The 17342-nt window shown below is 35.8% G+C and overlaps 1 protein-coding gene across 4 annotated transcripts in view; it reads right to left on the bottom strand.

The window, feature by feature from the left end:
- Positions 1-17342, bottom strand: part of Cntnap5a (contactin associated protein-like 5A) — a 902587-nt gene that overhangs the window by 883073 nt on the left and 2172 nt on the right. The window contains exon 2 of one of the 4 annotated variants that reach the window (XM_006529774.3): positions 14774-14850. The exons of the other annotated variants lie outside the window; for them this stretch is intronic. The gene's annotated coding sequence lies outside the window, so the exon portion shown is untranslated. The remainder of the gene's footprint in view (positions 1-14773; positions 14851-17342) is intronic. 4 annotated transcript variants of the gene reach the window in all.

Here is a 17342-nt window from a genome sequence, read left to right as displayed (position 1 = left end):
TAATTAAGCATCTACGATGCTCTGAAATTAAAGATGCAAATCAGTAACACCGGCATCCACTATGCTATTTGACACCGAAGATGTTGTGCAACCCTGTGGTCTCTGATATTTGAGCTTGCCTTTTGTTTAAACACAGACATCTGATAGAGGAAAGAAAAATCTTCTATTCACATTTAAAGGATGAGTTAAAGACTGTGCTTAAGATTTAATTTATTTTAAAATTGAAGATGAAAGGTGAGTAGATAGGCAATCAATGCCAAGGCCCTCTTATACTTGATCTTTGAGCTGCTAAATGAGCTAGGAAATGTCAACTTAAAAGTTCAGGTATCCGGCCTTTCTTGAGACAAATAGCTATGCCATCTCAGAAGCTCATGCCATCACATCAGCTTGCCACCTTTTGCTTTATCGCAGGACCTTCTTAGCTGACAGATTTCCTGCTTGTGCTAGAGGATTTTAGAAATATATGGAAGGAGATGCTTTTGCTGCATCATAATTCAGTTGGAGTGTGGTAGCAAGTATTCTCCTTTGAGTAGCACTCTGCCCTGATAATTTTAGGAAGAGGTTGAAAGCTGAGCCACCCAGAGCCCAGAAAACGTGAAGATAGTTTAACATTGGCCATCACTGTTCTGAATCTAGACACACCGGGTCTGTATTACAAGGAGTTCTCATCTTCTATGTGGTCTCTTATTTCTCCAGAAGCAGGGCAGAGGAGGAGAAGTGGTCCATCATTCCTCCAAATATCAGTTTAAACATGTAATGTTACAAGACCACGTGTTTTTAGAGCTCTTCAAAAACTACCTTTCATGCAATGTATTACTCAAATCACAGATAGGTGGCCAACAACATTGTCACCACACTCACTGGAATGATGATAATGGTTCTGGTGTCAATAAATGAAAAACAACAACAACAACAACAACAACAACAACAACAACAACAAAATTATTCCTTCAGTTTACCATCCTAAGGCTCTTAATATGGTGGAGAAGTTGCAAGCAAACTTCTTTTGATTTTCAACTAACATAAGATAATGCAGAAAAAGATGTGAGCTGGCTTTTCCACCCTTGGCAATGTTGACTTGAATGTGAGATAACCATTGTGCAGTAGTCTCCTTGTACTGTAAGATGTCACCCTTAATATATCCATGAACTAGGTACTCACTATGATGACTCCATGAAAGGCAAACTTTTAGTTTGTTGTCTTCTAGGGCAGCCTGAGTAGTTTATATTTTCCATCAGTATGATACACAGTTCCCTTCTATTCACATCCTCACCAGCATTTTCTATTTATGTTCTTGATGACAGCCATTCAGATTCAAGGGAGACAGATTCTCAGTGCAATTTTGATTTGAATTTCTTTAATGGCTCGTGAAGTTGAGCACTTTATTTTCACATGTCTATCCACCTTCTGAGAAATGTCTGTTTACTTGCCCTATGATTGATTTTGTTGTTTGAGCTTCTCTGTGACAACACTGTACAATAAGTGGATATTCACAAGTCAACCTCCTACAGGAATATTTGCACAATATTGATTGTAGCATTATACAAAATAAGTGAATTATAGAACCATTCTCATTATCTAAATTTCAATAAGTGATAAACATATATACATGGGTGGTAGAATTTTTCTGAGCCATAAAGATGAATTAAATGATGTCATTTGCAGGAAAAAAAATGATATAACTAGAGACAATCATATTAAATTAATTAAGTTACTCTTAGAAAAACAAGAATTTCTCATTTGTTTAAAGCCACATAAGTATAGATGACATAAAACTAAATTAATAATTTCTACAGAGGCAAAGAGCTTAGTGGGAGGGAAAAAGGAAACGGAAGAATAAGGGAACATGAGGACAGAGGAGATACTTCAACTTAAAAAATAAAATGTTTGAAAACTTAAGAAGCAAATTAATTTAATGATTCTAAACACTACCATGCACTTTCCAGAGTAAAATCATTTCTAATTGAAAATAATAACTGTATCTCTACTATCCCTACTGAGTTAAGTTTCTATGAGAAGAGAAATACAAAATTAATATGTGTCAGTTTCTGGTATTTATAAACATGAGACTAATCACATGTGAGAGGCAAGCTCTTAATGGCTGTGGCTTTGTGTGAAAGTCAAACCACCTATTCACCTATTCACCGTAATCTTTAGTTGCCAGTTTAGCCTTGGCTTCTAATCTGGGATGTAAATCAAATAGTATATTAAAGAAAGCTTTCATTGGCCATCATGTTTGAATTATTTTCATTTGATAATGTATAAAATAACTTCATTTTCCTATGATGTCACAAATTCTTAGCAATATGAACCCATTAAGTCAAATTGAATTGACAAAGAATTGATATTTCTGTGGAAAACATAAAACTCTTTACCCCCAAGCAATGTTACAACAAGGGTGAAAACATCAATAGAGTTTCACATTCTCCTCTAGAATTGATTTTATTTCACATGCTCAAATGTTTCTTGGATTAACTACACAAATGAATTTTTATGGTACTTATTACCTTGAATAAAAAGTCACTCTCTGTGCTTAATATGTTATTTCCTAAGTCTTTTATCCAAATCATTAATAGCTGGAAAAAGATTTTTAAGGTGCTAAATAACCTTAAATATTTTGTTGTTAAAGGACAAATAAAAATAGAGTCTGTGTACTTATCTATATGTAAAAGATTTCCCTGTTCACCAAAAAAAACAAACAAACAAAAAGAAAAAAAAAACCTAGACATTCTGTTACTTTTATTGAAATGTTTTATTAAAATGTATCAGTCTGTTATAAGATGAAACTTTATTCAAACAATATACTGTTATTTGGCACACAGAATTGATAAGGTATTTCAAGAATAGTAGGAAAATCTATCTTAGAGATTCAAATATTTGAATTAATTTAAATGTGGTCCAATATATAAAAATACTTCTACAAAAAGACATGACGTACTGTCATGGCTTGAATATCAAATACCAGGTTATAGAGGTTTTATGGTTTGATTTTCTTCCGTTTGTTATCTGCTTCCTGTCTTAAAGAATGTGAGGACGAGAAAGGTCCTAGTCACATGCTTCTTCCACTATAGAAACAACTTTTACCACAACTTTTCATCCAGATTCATGGGATGACACTAAGGCATGGCCTGCCATCTTTAACTTGCTTCTCATAGGCATTTGTTCAATACAACAAAGTACTTTTAAGTACTTCTTTTAAAAAAATGGTTATTTCATGTGTGTGTATATATCCATAAACCACTGCGTGTGTGTCAAAGTCAGAGGATAATTTGCAAGACTTGATTTACTCTATCTACAATGTCAAATTCAGTGATGGAATTCAGGTTGCAAGCTAGGCAGAAAGTGCTTCTAATGCTGAGACTACAAGTATTCACTCTCAATGCAAACATATGAACACAGTTTTGCACATACTTATATACATACATATATACATACACACATACATAAACAGAGAGGGGGGAGAGGGAAAGAGAGAGACAGAAACAAAGACAAACAAGCAGAGATACACACAGAGATACACATAGATATGCATACAATGAGATACATATCACACACACACACACACACACACATTAAAAAAAACATACTCAAATAGTAATGAAGCATGTTTTCTGGGAGTATGAAAAAAATCAAAATCATAAACCAATGGGAAACCTCAGTAGCTCTATTCACTGTACTGAAGTTGTTCTGTATTTTCATAATAACAAATTTTACCCTAAATAAATACTAAGGCCTAGGTAATCATTGACTCAGACTAGGTCTGTTGTCCATGTATTTAATCCTTACCAACTCCTGGTCTAGTTAGTAAAATGCTAATATGACTATATTCAAAGCTTCCATTCTGTCTGTTACTTAGACAGTTGTTCACCACGAAAGAATTAATAAATATATCTCCAGTAAATCACAATACAAGGCAGGCTTTTGCAAAGCCATCCTGAAACACAATAGCTATAGTGGCACATGACTCCATAACTTCTATTCTCCTAGAAAAAAATATTCGATTTCAGAAAATAAAGTGATATTAATTTCATCCTAATTCCAATTTCAATTCTTTGTCTGGAGAGGTAAATATTCACAAAGGTGAACCTGAGTTAATATTGACTTTGGGGGATAATAAACCCTGACAGTCATAAGGACAAGTGGTTTTTGTTATATATATTGATTGACTCATTGGTCATTCAGCATAGGCAAATAAATGAGCTGCAGGTTTGTTTAAGGAACCTGCCTAACAAAAATACAACGGAGCACAGCTGAATAAGACACCCAAAGTCCATGTTTGTTCTCCACATATTGTTATCAACACATGAATACAAACAAAACCCCATATACCTGTGCACAAATAGGTTGGGTAAAAGCAAATACCCTACACAGATATCTCACCATATTCACAACGTTGCATAACATGCATGAATGCATATATGTATAATGTTAATTTTGAAATGACTTATTAAATATTATATGCTATATTAAATTGTCATAAGTAATACTAGAGTATGATAAAAAATATATAGGACATTTGGAGCTCCCTAAAGGGAGGAGTGAGGACGCTGAAGATCTGAATGGACAGATGTTCTGAACAATGTTGCTCAGAGAAAGTACTAAGTATGTGAAAAATTATCACCTAGATCAGTATCAATGACCAGAACCAGATCCAGATCCAGATTTTATTTTAATATGTGTTTGTCACTTTTTCCAATCACATTTGTCAGTAGAGAGCCGCAATGGGACATTCTTACTATTGGTGGTCCAAGGCTTGTTTCTTACTATAATGTAAAGAGACAACAGACAGTGAAGTGTACCCCACATATCCTGGATGTGTGCTTGCTGCCTTGGCTAGAAATCTATTCCAATTGTCTGTAATTCAGTTTTTTCAAGTAGTTATTTTGCCATTCACTGTGCTATACATAAACAATTTAATCATAGCTAACATGAGATTGGTTATTTTGAGGAGGTCCCAAGGGGATGCCTGGGATGTAGGTGAATAATTCAAGGGCCTTACAAGATAATTCCTTCACATAAAAATAGCTCTTTACTGCGAACTAAGGAGAATAAGGTGAGGAGGCAATTTTTTTTGACAAGCTGCTATCTTTACAGATCAGTAAATGCCAATAAGATGACACTTAATATAATATAAATAGCAGCAAGAGAAAATCAGATTTTCACTGGTTTAAAAATAAAAGTGGGAGTTTCTTTTCTAGATGTCTAAAATATACAATGTTTTATGGCTAGCTAGAGGATCCTGTGTTATAGTTAAGGACACCAGAATTTTTTGCTATTAGGCAACCAACATAAAATGGTAAACACTTAAATCAATATGCTGAAAATTCTGATATGATCATAATACAATGTATATGATGCATTAAAAGATTATACCATATCACATATGCATACATAATTATTATGTGTTAATAACACAAGAAAATGGTAGCTACTTATTTAATATGGCTTTAGTCAGAGTTCATATTAATAACCATACCAGACACTCACAGACCATTGCAAGCAGATATTGTTGTGCTCCCAGAGTGGCCCTACTGCTCCATCCCAGCAAGCATCTATTCTCTTTCCATAAATCTTTTAAAATATGATTTTTTGCATGTAATTATGAAATTAGATTCCTGCAACTAGGAAGTAGACAGCTAGAGAAATTGCACAGAAGGACTAGCACTTGTCAAGAAAGTTTGATATCTTGTTTGGAGTCCCATAAAGCATGTAGTGTGAAATATCCTAGCACATGTACAGTGCCAGATTAACTACAGAGAGATAGAATAAAGAGACTGCAGAATCCCTACAAGCACACAGGCCAGGCAGCCTAGTAAAGACAATTAAAATGTAGCCTATCTGATACAAAGTGGAAGGTAAGGACTGACATCAATAATGTCTTGTGCCCTCCATGAGCTCACATGCAAACATACACAAGTAGAGAGAAAAATAAGAGGTTGAGGGGAGAGATTTTGTTAAAGTGTAGGGAACTTTACAAGACCCTTCCTTGAAGAATCAGAAGGAAAACGATAACCTGAAGCAACAAATTCTAGGCAATCTTAGCCCCTTTTCTCCAAAGCAGCACTTTGTGATTTCAATGCTGAAACTCTCTCTATATATAATTTCCTGTAGAAAACTCAAATATAATGCTTTGGGAAAAAGTTTCAGTATTTATAGCATTACCCTTTTCAATGTTGTGCTTAAGAGTAGAACAAAATATTTATTGATGCTTTTGTGGTTAACAGTCAGAATAATCAAAGACCTTTCTTGTCCTTAAGAATTTATAGAAGAATTGAAGTGTGGCCCCAAGGAAAAAGACATTGAACATTGAACAAAGTATTTTTAGAATCCCCAAAGCCTGAGGAAGCATGTCCAAAAGATTCAAGGCAGAAATTGAAAAATAAGATGAACAAGGCCAAGCTCATGAAACCTTGAAATTAAAGCAAAAAATTTATTAGCCTAACTTCTCACCAAGCTTATGATGATAGGAAGCTGATATAAGGGCCATTTCTCATTATCAAATGAATGTTCTGTGGTCATTAGACAGGGTCCATCACTGCACTTGACCAAGGATGAAGAACAGTGACACTGGATAGAGATTTGTAATTTTTACTCTTCCATATAATAAGTATTCATCAGCAGATGAACACTTGTGTTATTACACGGCATGGGTTTATGCTGTATAACTAAGAGTGATTATATATATATGTATATATATATATATATATACAAAACCAACATACTGATGAATGAGTTGTATGGACAGTGAGTCCTACAGTACTAGAAAGTCTTTAGTTAGTTAGAAGAGTTTTCTATGATTCTCTCCACATGCTCTTATTTTATTTTCTTTTGGCTATAATTTAAACATTACAAAAGCAACATGAAGAAGGAAGAGTTTATTTGGGCTCATAGCACCATGACACAGTCCACCATGGTGGGCAGGCATACAGATGGTGAGACAACTGGTCATATGTCATTTTAGCCATGAGGCAGGGCAATGAAGGCTGATGCTTGTTTTCTTCTCTCTCTTTCTTTGTTTTATTCAGACCAGGAACCCAGTCAATGAAAGTTATCACCCATATTTGGAGTGTGTCTTCCAACCTCAACTAACGTGGTATAGATAATCCTTCATAAGCATGACTGGAAGGTTGGTGATTATAAATCTCATCAAGTTTATAATCAGAATTAAAATCATCACACATGTTAAGTAAGGACTGGCAGTTCAAGTTACAGTGATATTTTGACAGGTTTGTCCTAGCACTGAAGAGGTGGTAGATTTAATCAGTGGTTGAAAGTTTTAATTAGTGGTTAAGGCAAATTTTATGAGTAGATAGTTATATATAACAGTGTTATCCTTTAGAGAAGTTGGGGAGGGAAGATTTTCAAGGTGAGAGTAAGTAGTCTCACATAGTAGTGGGGGCAGATTCTGTGGATCTGGACACCAAAATCATTTCCCAACAGGAGTTGAAGATAGATAACTTTGAAAACATGAATAACCCCACAAGTTTTAATAACAGCTCCATTTTGGCTGTTATTCTTAATGAGACAGTAGACTAAGAAAAATTTATGTGAGATTTAAAATAATGGAAAGTGGATTGTATAGGATATGATGTTGATTCAGGTTCCTACCCAGCTAAGCTAGAACATCCACAATGATGGGAACAAAATTCTTCATATGTATAACTGTAGTAAGGGACAAACTGAAACCTCACCAAGTGCCAAACATGGGATGTTGAAATCCTCACAGAGCCACATTCTCTCTCTCTCTCTCTCTCTCTCTCTCTCTCTCTCTCCATCTCTCTCTCTCCCTCTCTCTCTCTCTCCCTCTCTTCTTCTCCTCTCTCCTCTCTCTTTCTCTCTCTCTTTCTTGCTTCTTTGTGCGGGCACATGCTCTCATGATCTGATGCCATAGTGCTTCTGATTGTGTCTAAATAATGGCAATGCCTGTAAAATGAGTTGCAATTTCTCTTAATTGCTTCCTGAAAAGGAAGTACCTACCCTTCTGGACTCCAGTCAAGGTTGAACCCAATTTTCAATGTGAGAAAAGCCGGTGGAGAGGGAAATCTGACCTTTTCTCTCAGATGACTATAGTGGAAACACTACAGACCCAGGTGGGGTAGGAGAGTCTTAATAGGTATGGGACGTCCTTAAAGCTCCATTTACAGTCACTAAAAGGCTGGTAAGTTTCCCCACATCAGTGAATCAAGACTTTCTAGTTCCTATCATTGATTGACAATAATATGTAGGTTAGAGATCAGTACAAGTGCACAATGGAAAATGAAGCAAACTGCTGTTCTGAGACAAAGGGAGAGACACTGGCCTTCTTCCTAATATAGGAATCTTGGAAGGAACAAACACAGACAGAGGCAAAAAGTCAAACTTATGCTCTACTGCTTACAGTACTCTGCTTTGGGCCAAGGAATACACTTGGGTCATCACTTTTAATTAAATATTCAAGGAAAATATTTTTATTATAGGCAAAGATATAATATGAAATCTGAATGCAAATTTATCTGAGTGTTTAAGAGAAAATTTCTAGAAATTTTACACTTCACTGGTCACTGGCTACTCCAGTGCTGTTCAAATTCCCACTGTTCTCCTGAGACTCAGCTCCTTTATATGGGCATTTGAGTGAGAAATCTACAAAAGCATTAGCTTAAGTCACAACATGTAAAACTGTCACTCTGTAAAAAGTAAATGAACAAATCAGAGGAGAGGGGGAAGAATAGGAGAAGAGACCATGTAGAAGGAAGCAAGCAAAGTAGTGGGGAAGATGAGTAGAGAAAGAAGGTACAGTGAGAGGACAACAGAGGGCAGAAGTTGTAAGATTACACAAGGTGAGGGAAAAAGCATTTGAACACTGAGGAAGAACACAATGGTTACAATCAGCCTCCAAACTTGCAGAGGGCAGAGTTAATTTTGATACCCTGAACATGCCTAATTCCCCCCTTTCCTCAGCTCAGAACACTCTCGTCCCATCTTCCTTATACTTAGTATTCCTACCTGGACAGTCTGTCCTCTCAGCAGTCAAGTATTCATTACAGATCCTACTCTGTAGTTTCTCTCCTAATGGATTCTGTGTAGTTAGTTTCTGTGAATTGGAAGGTATTCCTCCATAATTACAGATTTGAGGAATTATTGAAATCATAGAGGAGTTGTTTAGAGACAGTAGGTAGGGATGATGGAACTACATGGATATCCAAAAGTGTCCTGTAGATGGATGATCTGTGTCAAGCTATGCTCTAATACACCTTGCTGGGAAGCATCATATTTGGTGACTGCTCACACAGTATAACAAATCAGAGTTGAAATCCAGCACTCAAATCTTCTATACCCCCTGTATAGCGATAATCTCAGAAAACAACATTCATAATGCACAAGATACATGACTTCACAAAAATAGAATGACTGGATCCAAGGAAAAGCAAATGGTATTTAGAAGAAACAAAGGGGAAAAAAGGCCCACGTAATTGAAGATGCATTCAGGAACAGTGGTTGAAGATGGCCTATTAAATACTGTTCTCTCTGCAAACTAAATTGTTTCTTAGTGTGTTTGTATGATGTATATACCAGTATGATGTTTGTGTACGTTTGTCTGTATGTGATATGTGTGTGACGTGTGTGTATGTTTATGACATGTGTGATGTTTGTGGCTATGTATATTTTTTTGTTGGCATTCATGTATGGGGAGAGGTTTTACACATATTTTGGTGCATGCGTGGATGTTAGAGGCCTTAGGAATACTGTGATTACGAAGTATAATACCACATCTGGCTTGTTGTGGGGGCTGGAGATTCAAACTCAAGCCCTCAGTCTTATACAACAAGCATGGTAGTCATTGAGCCCAGGAAAGTTTTTTTTTTATAGTGCTATGGAGTTTGGTCTGTATTCTGAGGAATATTTTTGCTTCAAAGATAAATTTTAAAAAATGATGCACATGGAAGTGTGTTCTGTCTTTACCATTGCTGGTGTCATCCTGAAGAGCTCAATAGATTCAGGTAATTTAGGAAACAGATTGAGTTAACACCCCATCCTAAGAACCTGTACAAAGGCAAGTAGTCAGTATAGAAACATTGGGATTTATTCTTTTTTATTAGATATTTTCTTCACTTACATGTCAAATGCTATCCCCTGGGATTTATTCTTAAAGATCAACCACCTGAAGCACTCAACTTTAGAAATGTTCCTTGCACATAGCAGACATTTAAGGGATTTAGGAGGACTGATCCATCCCTAGTTGAGAGAGCCAGCATCCATGATGTTGAGCTTTAATTATACATTCTTTAATGATGAGATCTCATTTTGCTGACACAAACAAGTATAATTTATAGCCTAGAAGATTGCATCAGAATGATGGATCCAGGCTGCATGTGCAATATGGTGTCATGTTTGTATGAAATATACTCTATTCAGAAAATGGACACTCTAAATTCCCAGAAAAGAACTTCATTTCAGAACACAAAATACCATTTGAGCATATATTGCTCTCATTTGTCACAACCAATGGAACTATTTACAGAGTACATTTTAGCTGCAAATCTTCTTTTGTATGCTTAGTAGCTCATATGTTCATGTGCTCTGACTTTACTTGGTCATTTTTCTCTTTGAGGTACTGTGTGAGATGAACTTCCAAATGTCCTTCTTTGGTTCCTTAGTAGGTGTTAACTGAGTTGCTGTAATTACCACATCTAGTTTTCTTAACATGATTTTGTTTATTTCATTAAACGTCTCATTAATCCTTAAAAAGAAAAAAAAAAAGAGGAAGTGCTGGGGAAATAGCATAGGTGGTAAAGTTCTTAACTTGAAAGCTTCAAAACTTAAACTTGAACCTTAGAACCTACAAAAAAATCCATATATAACATTCAGGAGATGGCTTACTCCATAAAAGTGCTTACCATGTAAGCATGGTGAACAATATTTTGTACATGAAATCCACAAAAAGGTGGAGGGAGTGAATCAGCTCCACAAAGTTGGTCTTATTCTCAGAATGTGCATAACCTTTAAGAGCATGCAGCCACCAGGCAAGCAAAACACACACCAACACCTGCACACACACCCACTCCATATTAAAATAATATTTCTGCATGGTGAGACATGTATGTGTAATCCCAGCACTGGAGGATGTCTAGGACTAGCCTAATGCCTGCCTAGACTAACTGGTAATCTCTAGGTCAATAGGAGAGTCTGTCTCAAGAAAGGTATCTAATGTCCTTAAAGATAACACACAGTCTGATCTTCAGTTTCCACATGCACAAGCCCACATTTGCATGCACATACATCCAAAAAATTTAAAAGAGGGAAATTTAAAATCTTACTGTGCGAATTTGACTGTAAGTTCCTATTGCCCAAATAATGGATCACACTTTATATTTCTAGGGTATGTAATACCCTCTTCTGGATTTTGCCCACAGAAGACATACAGAGTAGTACACATGGATATGTGCAATATGAAAGCAGAAAATGTGCATAAAATTTATGATATTTCAAAAATTAAAGCATTTGGATGAAACTGCATCTTTTCCATTTAAAAAGAAACAATCCATACTAAGAGAGTTCTTTACTTTACCTCTATCCCTATATCGTGTCCAGTGTGTCCGTCTTTTAGTCTGCTGAGTTTGTTCAATTCTCAGCTTCAGGTTTTACATTGTTCGAGAGCACAAATGGATGCTCCAGACAGTGCAAGGTGCTCTTTGTCTGCCATTGCACCCATGTTTATCTTTGTTGTAACATTTAACAATGACATGAATAAAGAGTTATTTTCCTGGTTGCCAAGCTTTACACCATTTCTGGAGGTCATTTAGTGTATCTTAATAGTTAATCTTTACTTCTCTAACTACAGAGGAAACTCAACTTTAAGAAAGAAAACAAATAAGTTCATTGTCAAGTTCTTCAAATGAGTAACATACACAGTCTCTGGACATGTACTCCTTTCTGTTCAAAACATAAGAAAATGACATGGGTGTCTCAAAAAATTTTTATAAGAATAATGAAGTGGATTTTCCATTAAATGAAAATCTTTTCCATAATTCAGCACTAAATTCCATTGAATGGGATCCAATTACTCTACATATTGAACTTAAAATAATGGATGAAATTTCTTATAGCAATGGGGCCACATATCTTTCAAATTATAGAGGAACCATTCACTAACATTGCATAAAGAAAGTTAGGGGTGTGGGGAAGGGCTGGAAGTGTGAATGGAAATTGGTCAGGGTCCTCTCTGGGAATAGTTGGAGATCTGAGACTGTGGAGGATGAAGGGTATCTATGAGATGACCCTGCCTGAGATTCCCTACCAGTGGAGAATATAGACACTGAAGTGGCCACCTCCTGGAGCCACGCACAACTTCCAGTGGAGGGAGGGGGATATCAATCCATTCCTCAAACCTTTAAATCCAAGTTTGTCCTGACTACAAGATGTGCAGGGATAAAGATGGATCAAACACTAAGGGAACAGCCAAGCAATGACTGCTTCAATTTGAGACCCATCCCGCATGGGAAAGCCAATTCTTAACATTATTAATAATACTCTGCTGTGCTTGCAGAATGTCAATATAACTGTCTGCTGAGAGGATTCATCCTTCAGCAGATGGAAACAAATGTAGGAAACCATGGCCAAACATCAGGCAGAGCTCATGGTGTCATGTGGAAGAGTGGAGAATAGAATTTAACGAACTGGAGGGGTAAAGGACACTGAAAGAAGTACTTCAGAATTACCTGACCTGGGTCCATGGGAACCTACAGAGATGAAACCACCAACCAAAGAGCATGTGGGTGCTATACATGCTCTTTCACCATTCCTGGAGGTTATGTAGTGTACCTTAATAATTAATCTTTACTTCTCTAACTACAGAGGAAACTCAACTTTAAGAAACAAAAACAATACTTAAGAATAAGATCATTATCAAGTTCTTCAAATAAGTAACACACACAGTCTTATATGTTGTATAAACATAACACAGACTTGTAGCAGATATACAGCTTAGTTTTCATGTGGGTCTCTTAGCAATTGGAGTAGGGGATATCTCTGAATATGCTGCCTGCCATTGGATGTTCTTACCTGAGCTGGATTACCAGTTTGGGCCTCAGTTGGAGAAAGGATAATGCTTAGTTTTGCTGGGACTACAAGTTTCAGCATACACTTGAGGAAAAGGGAAGGGGGTACTAATGTTCTAACTATACTAACTAGGAGGAGAGAGTTTTAAGGGAAGGACTGGAAGAAGAGGAGAAGGTGGGGGTTGCAATCAGGCAAAAAGGAAGTTAATCAAGTTAACTCAAACTTGTAGTAAAGTCAGGTGGCTAAAGACTCCCTGCCCACCAACACCCCCCACCCCCAGTACATAAATGGCTTCTTGGTGCCCAGGTTAGGCCTTCTCTGCAATGAATCCAGAGGAATATGCAGTAGGAGATTTATACTGCATATCTCATACTCTATAAGACAGCCGGAATTTTTGTTTAATATTACAGTTGACTTCTATTCGGAATTTGCACAGCAGTGACAGTTAATACTTGTTCAAATAATAACACGAAGAAAACTTGTCTTAAATACAAGTCTCTGTCAATACAGAATAGAAATTCAGTTTTGCTAAAAATCATTAGGTCATTTCTCCATTCATCTGGTTGCTCTGTATTTTAACTATTGGATACAGTAGCTCAAATAAGAGGAAATACATCTTAGTTGGAGCCACAAGTATTACAGGAAGTGCTATAAAATGAGATAAATAGTGACAACCTAACCTAGACTGAGAAAATTTAAAAATATATTTCATTTATTCTGTGACAATGCCATACATATATGCAATGTATCATGATCCTTAACATCTCCACTCTCCCCTGCTACTCTCCCAAATATTCCCAGCATGCCATACTAGAGAGGGTGGGGGAGAAAGTCTGTGTAGTTGGCAAACTATGAGGGGAAAATTTTTAAGTGAAAATGGTACTGTAGGCCAAGTAATAAGCAGCACATACGAATAAATCATCCAAGAGACATGAGCAGTGTCGTTTGTTTGTAAAATGTAGATCTCTATATTTGGTTAGGAGGGATACTGAGGGTGATATTTAGATTTTTATAAGAAGCCATATCAAGGCTTGCATACAATGAGGTTTCATTGCACTGTGAAGTATGATGTAAGCAGAACAATGATCTGACATTGACAAACCTCCAGGATAGAATGTCAACAGAAGCGCCCTTTCTGGCATTGTCTTGTGATTGTGTATACACAACAGGATGTTCAAAATCGCTTCTCAAAGGTTTCTTCATCCCTTATGAATTTTTTAACTAAAATATATGAAAGAAAAGTAAATCCTCAACCTGGGTACAAACCCAGTTATAAATCTGCTTTCTTTGAACATTGTGGTATTTACACTCATGCTTCAAGTCTTGGTTTGAATGTTTTTGTCATTTTCTTTTTTCAGGTGTGACTCAGAAATTGGGTTTGTGGAAATCTGCTAGCTCACACCCTTCTCCAAGGCCAAAGTTATGAGACTGATCTTAAAGAATCATGCCAAATTTCTATAGATGCTATACAAATTACATAGCAACATTCATTGGAAAATATTTCATTGAAAAGATATTTGTGTTTAAAAATGCATCTAGGTCAGGATTCATAATTTTCTCATTGCTGAAATTAGTGATTAGGGGGACATAGTTAAGTTGTACACATCTGAAATTCATTGATACAAACTAGATCACTTAATCTATCTTGCTGAAAAGCCTTGTAAAGTGTAAATGTGTGTAATGAGGGATATGTGTTGTATATTTACTGGTAGGAATTAAAATTTCATTAAATTCTTACTCTGGTGATGTGTATCTCCCAGTTTTGAAGTGCATCTGTTTCAAACACATAGAGATGAAATAACCAGTCAGCAGCATCTGTGGTTAACAATGAGAACCTATTACAAGTAAGCATTGTCGTCCCACCTCAACCTAGGCCCCAAGGTTATTGGGGAAAATGGGCAACTTTGCAAGGTCATTAGGCAAATATAGCAGTAGTTAAATGGATGAAATGGTTTCTTTTGGAAGTTTAAAAAAAAAGTCATCATTGTTTCCAAGTCCCTATAAAGCAACTTCTCAAAAATTTAAAATGCCATTTTCTTCTGCCTTATTAGCTAACTACACCCACTCCCCGTCTTCTTATCTGTTGTAATTATCACCCATAGCTCATATTTTGTCACAGTCTGGGTTATCAACTGAAAGACAGTTGAAAACTACAAAATTTAGAGATGTTGCAAATCCTATAGTTATATAGTAAATTGATACAAGAAAGTAAAGTGATTCACTCAAAGGAAACTGAGGTCAGTTGGACAGATGGGCAGAGAAAAAGAAAGGTTTTAGCTGGAAAGATGGCTATTCCTTAGAATTAGAATGCAGATGAGAGCAAAGCTGTTCCAGTAGATATAATCTTCTCCCACATCTTTTCCTTTGCAGTGAAATCCCTGCTCTAGTTTTTCATTTATATTTCATAGTTGCAAAGTGATATGGGGCTTAGGTGAAGGAAATGGAAAATGATTTCATGTCAATCATTAAAGGTCAAAATGAGCTAGTTTGATAATGGAGAAAGTTTTCAGAGTCTGCCAAATGACCAATACAGGGGGTCTCTCACTTCTGGTAGCTAGCTGTAGATGCCATAGAAAACACTGCACAGACATTCTCCTGCTCAACAAGAACAGCACATTCATTGCTCATATTTTTCTTCCATTTGGTTCAGATAAATCAAGGTCTGATATCTCTTTACTATCATGATCAACTTCTCAAGGATCTTGTGAAATTCATTATGGAAGAAAAATCTAAAACATGGAGTTTTATATTCTCATCACATTAACATGTCTCTGGGATTCTAATAATGAGTAGTAATAAACTTCAAAGAGGTACTTAATTAATGTTCTAAGTTATTTCAGAAAAATTAAAACTATATTAAAATTTAAAATGGCTCATGTAATATCTTTCTTTTAAAAATTAAATTAACAATATTTCTGTATGTGTCATATGCAATCTGCCTGTTTTTTGGACACATTACTTTTGTCATGATAAAAATTTAACTTGCAAAAAAATTAACTTGCTTAATCTTAGATGAATACTCTTAATAAGATATTTAGCTGCTGTTCATTTTAGAGTAGACACATATCTCAATTGCTCACTGCATTTTACTGGCAGGCTAGAAAAGACAATAATTAAATATGTATTTGACCTCTGGTCTGAGACTTTACTGGGACTAAAAAATCTTAGATGCTGACATCTGGACTCATTTAATCAAACTCCCAAGTCATACCATTGTTTTGTGTCAAAGGAGACGAATATATAATACCTTTAATTTTGATAATGATATATTTATATATAATTAACCAGTCCTCTAAAACTATACACAAAGGAAACATGAAAACATTGTATCTGTTTAATATCCTGAAAATCTTAAATGGGGATATTTACAGAGGTTCTTATTACTGGTAGATAATTGCATCCTCACCATAGATTTGTAATATCTGTATTATGGCTGGAATCCTTTTAGCCTGACTCTGTTTTCATTGTGCTTAATTAGAAACTTATAAAATTTGTAATTGGGTAAACATTCATTTTTTCCCTGTGGAGATAAATGCCCATATATGAGACAGAGTATGAGAGAGCCAAACCTGTATACAAGTAGTTGCACACTACACAACAATAACAGTAACAGAAAGTCATTACAAAAGAGGACAGAGAATAAAAAGTTATTTTATAAGAAACCCCACACCTATAAATTAGCACCTTTAACTATCTGTCCATAATGGAAGAACCTGGACACACACTATTTCTTCAAGGCTGACATTACTAATGACATGAGAAACTCCTTAAAATGTTTGGGAAATAATCTTAAACAACAATTCTCACAAGCCAAATTAAAAGGAAACTTTTGGAAAGGAAATTTGTAACTCATCAAAGTATGTATATGAATGGAAGCCAACTGTACATCCATAGCAAATCCAATACTACACTTGATGAATAAAAATTGTACACAGCAGCCTAGAGAAACTGAAAGATACCCATGATTGCTTGAGGATCAACTACTTATAGGCTCTGAAGAACATTAATATGCATTGATTTCAGAATCAGTGCCTGCTGTAAGCCTACTGCTTACTGAATATATACATTTTTTATAGTACAATAAACACTCAGTGCTATTTCTTAAGAAAACTGTCTTTAGAATACTTATCTAGCAGCACTCCCTAAATGGCCATGTTGCTTAGAAGTGGGGTATGCAAGAGTCACCTAGGAATTCTCAAGTTCATTATCATCACTTTTTAAATGCCCAGAGCTGGCTTTGTAACTGCTGTGGTTGTGATAGGCTGAAGTCTTAAACACATGTCATTTAGTATTATGTACATTATCAA

This window comes from Mus musculus, chromosome 1, assembly GCF_000001635.26.
Source record: "Mus musculus strain C57BL/6J chromosome 1, GRCm38.p6 C57BL/6J".
NCBI lineage: Eukaryota > Metazoa > Chordata > Mammalia > Rodentia > Muridae > Mus > Mus musculus.
Note: the sequence above shows the minus strand (reverse complement) of the source record. Positions and strands in the feature narration are given on the sequence as shown.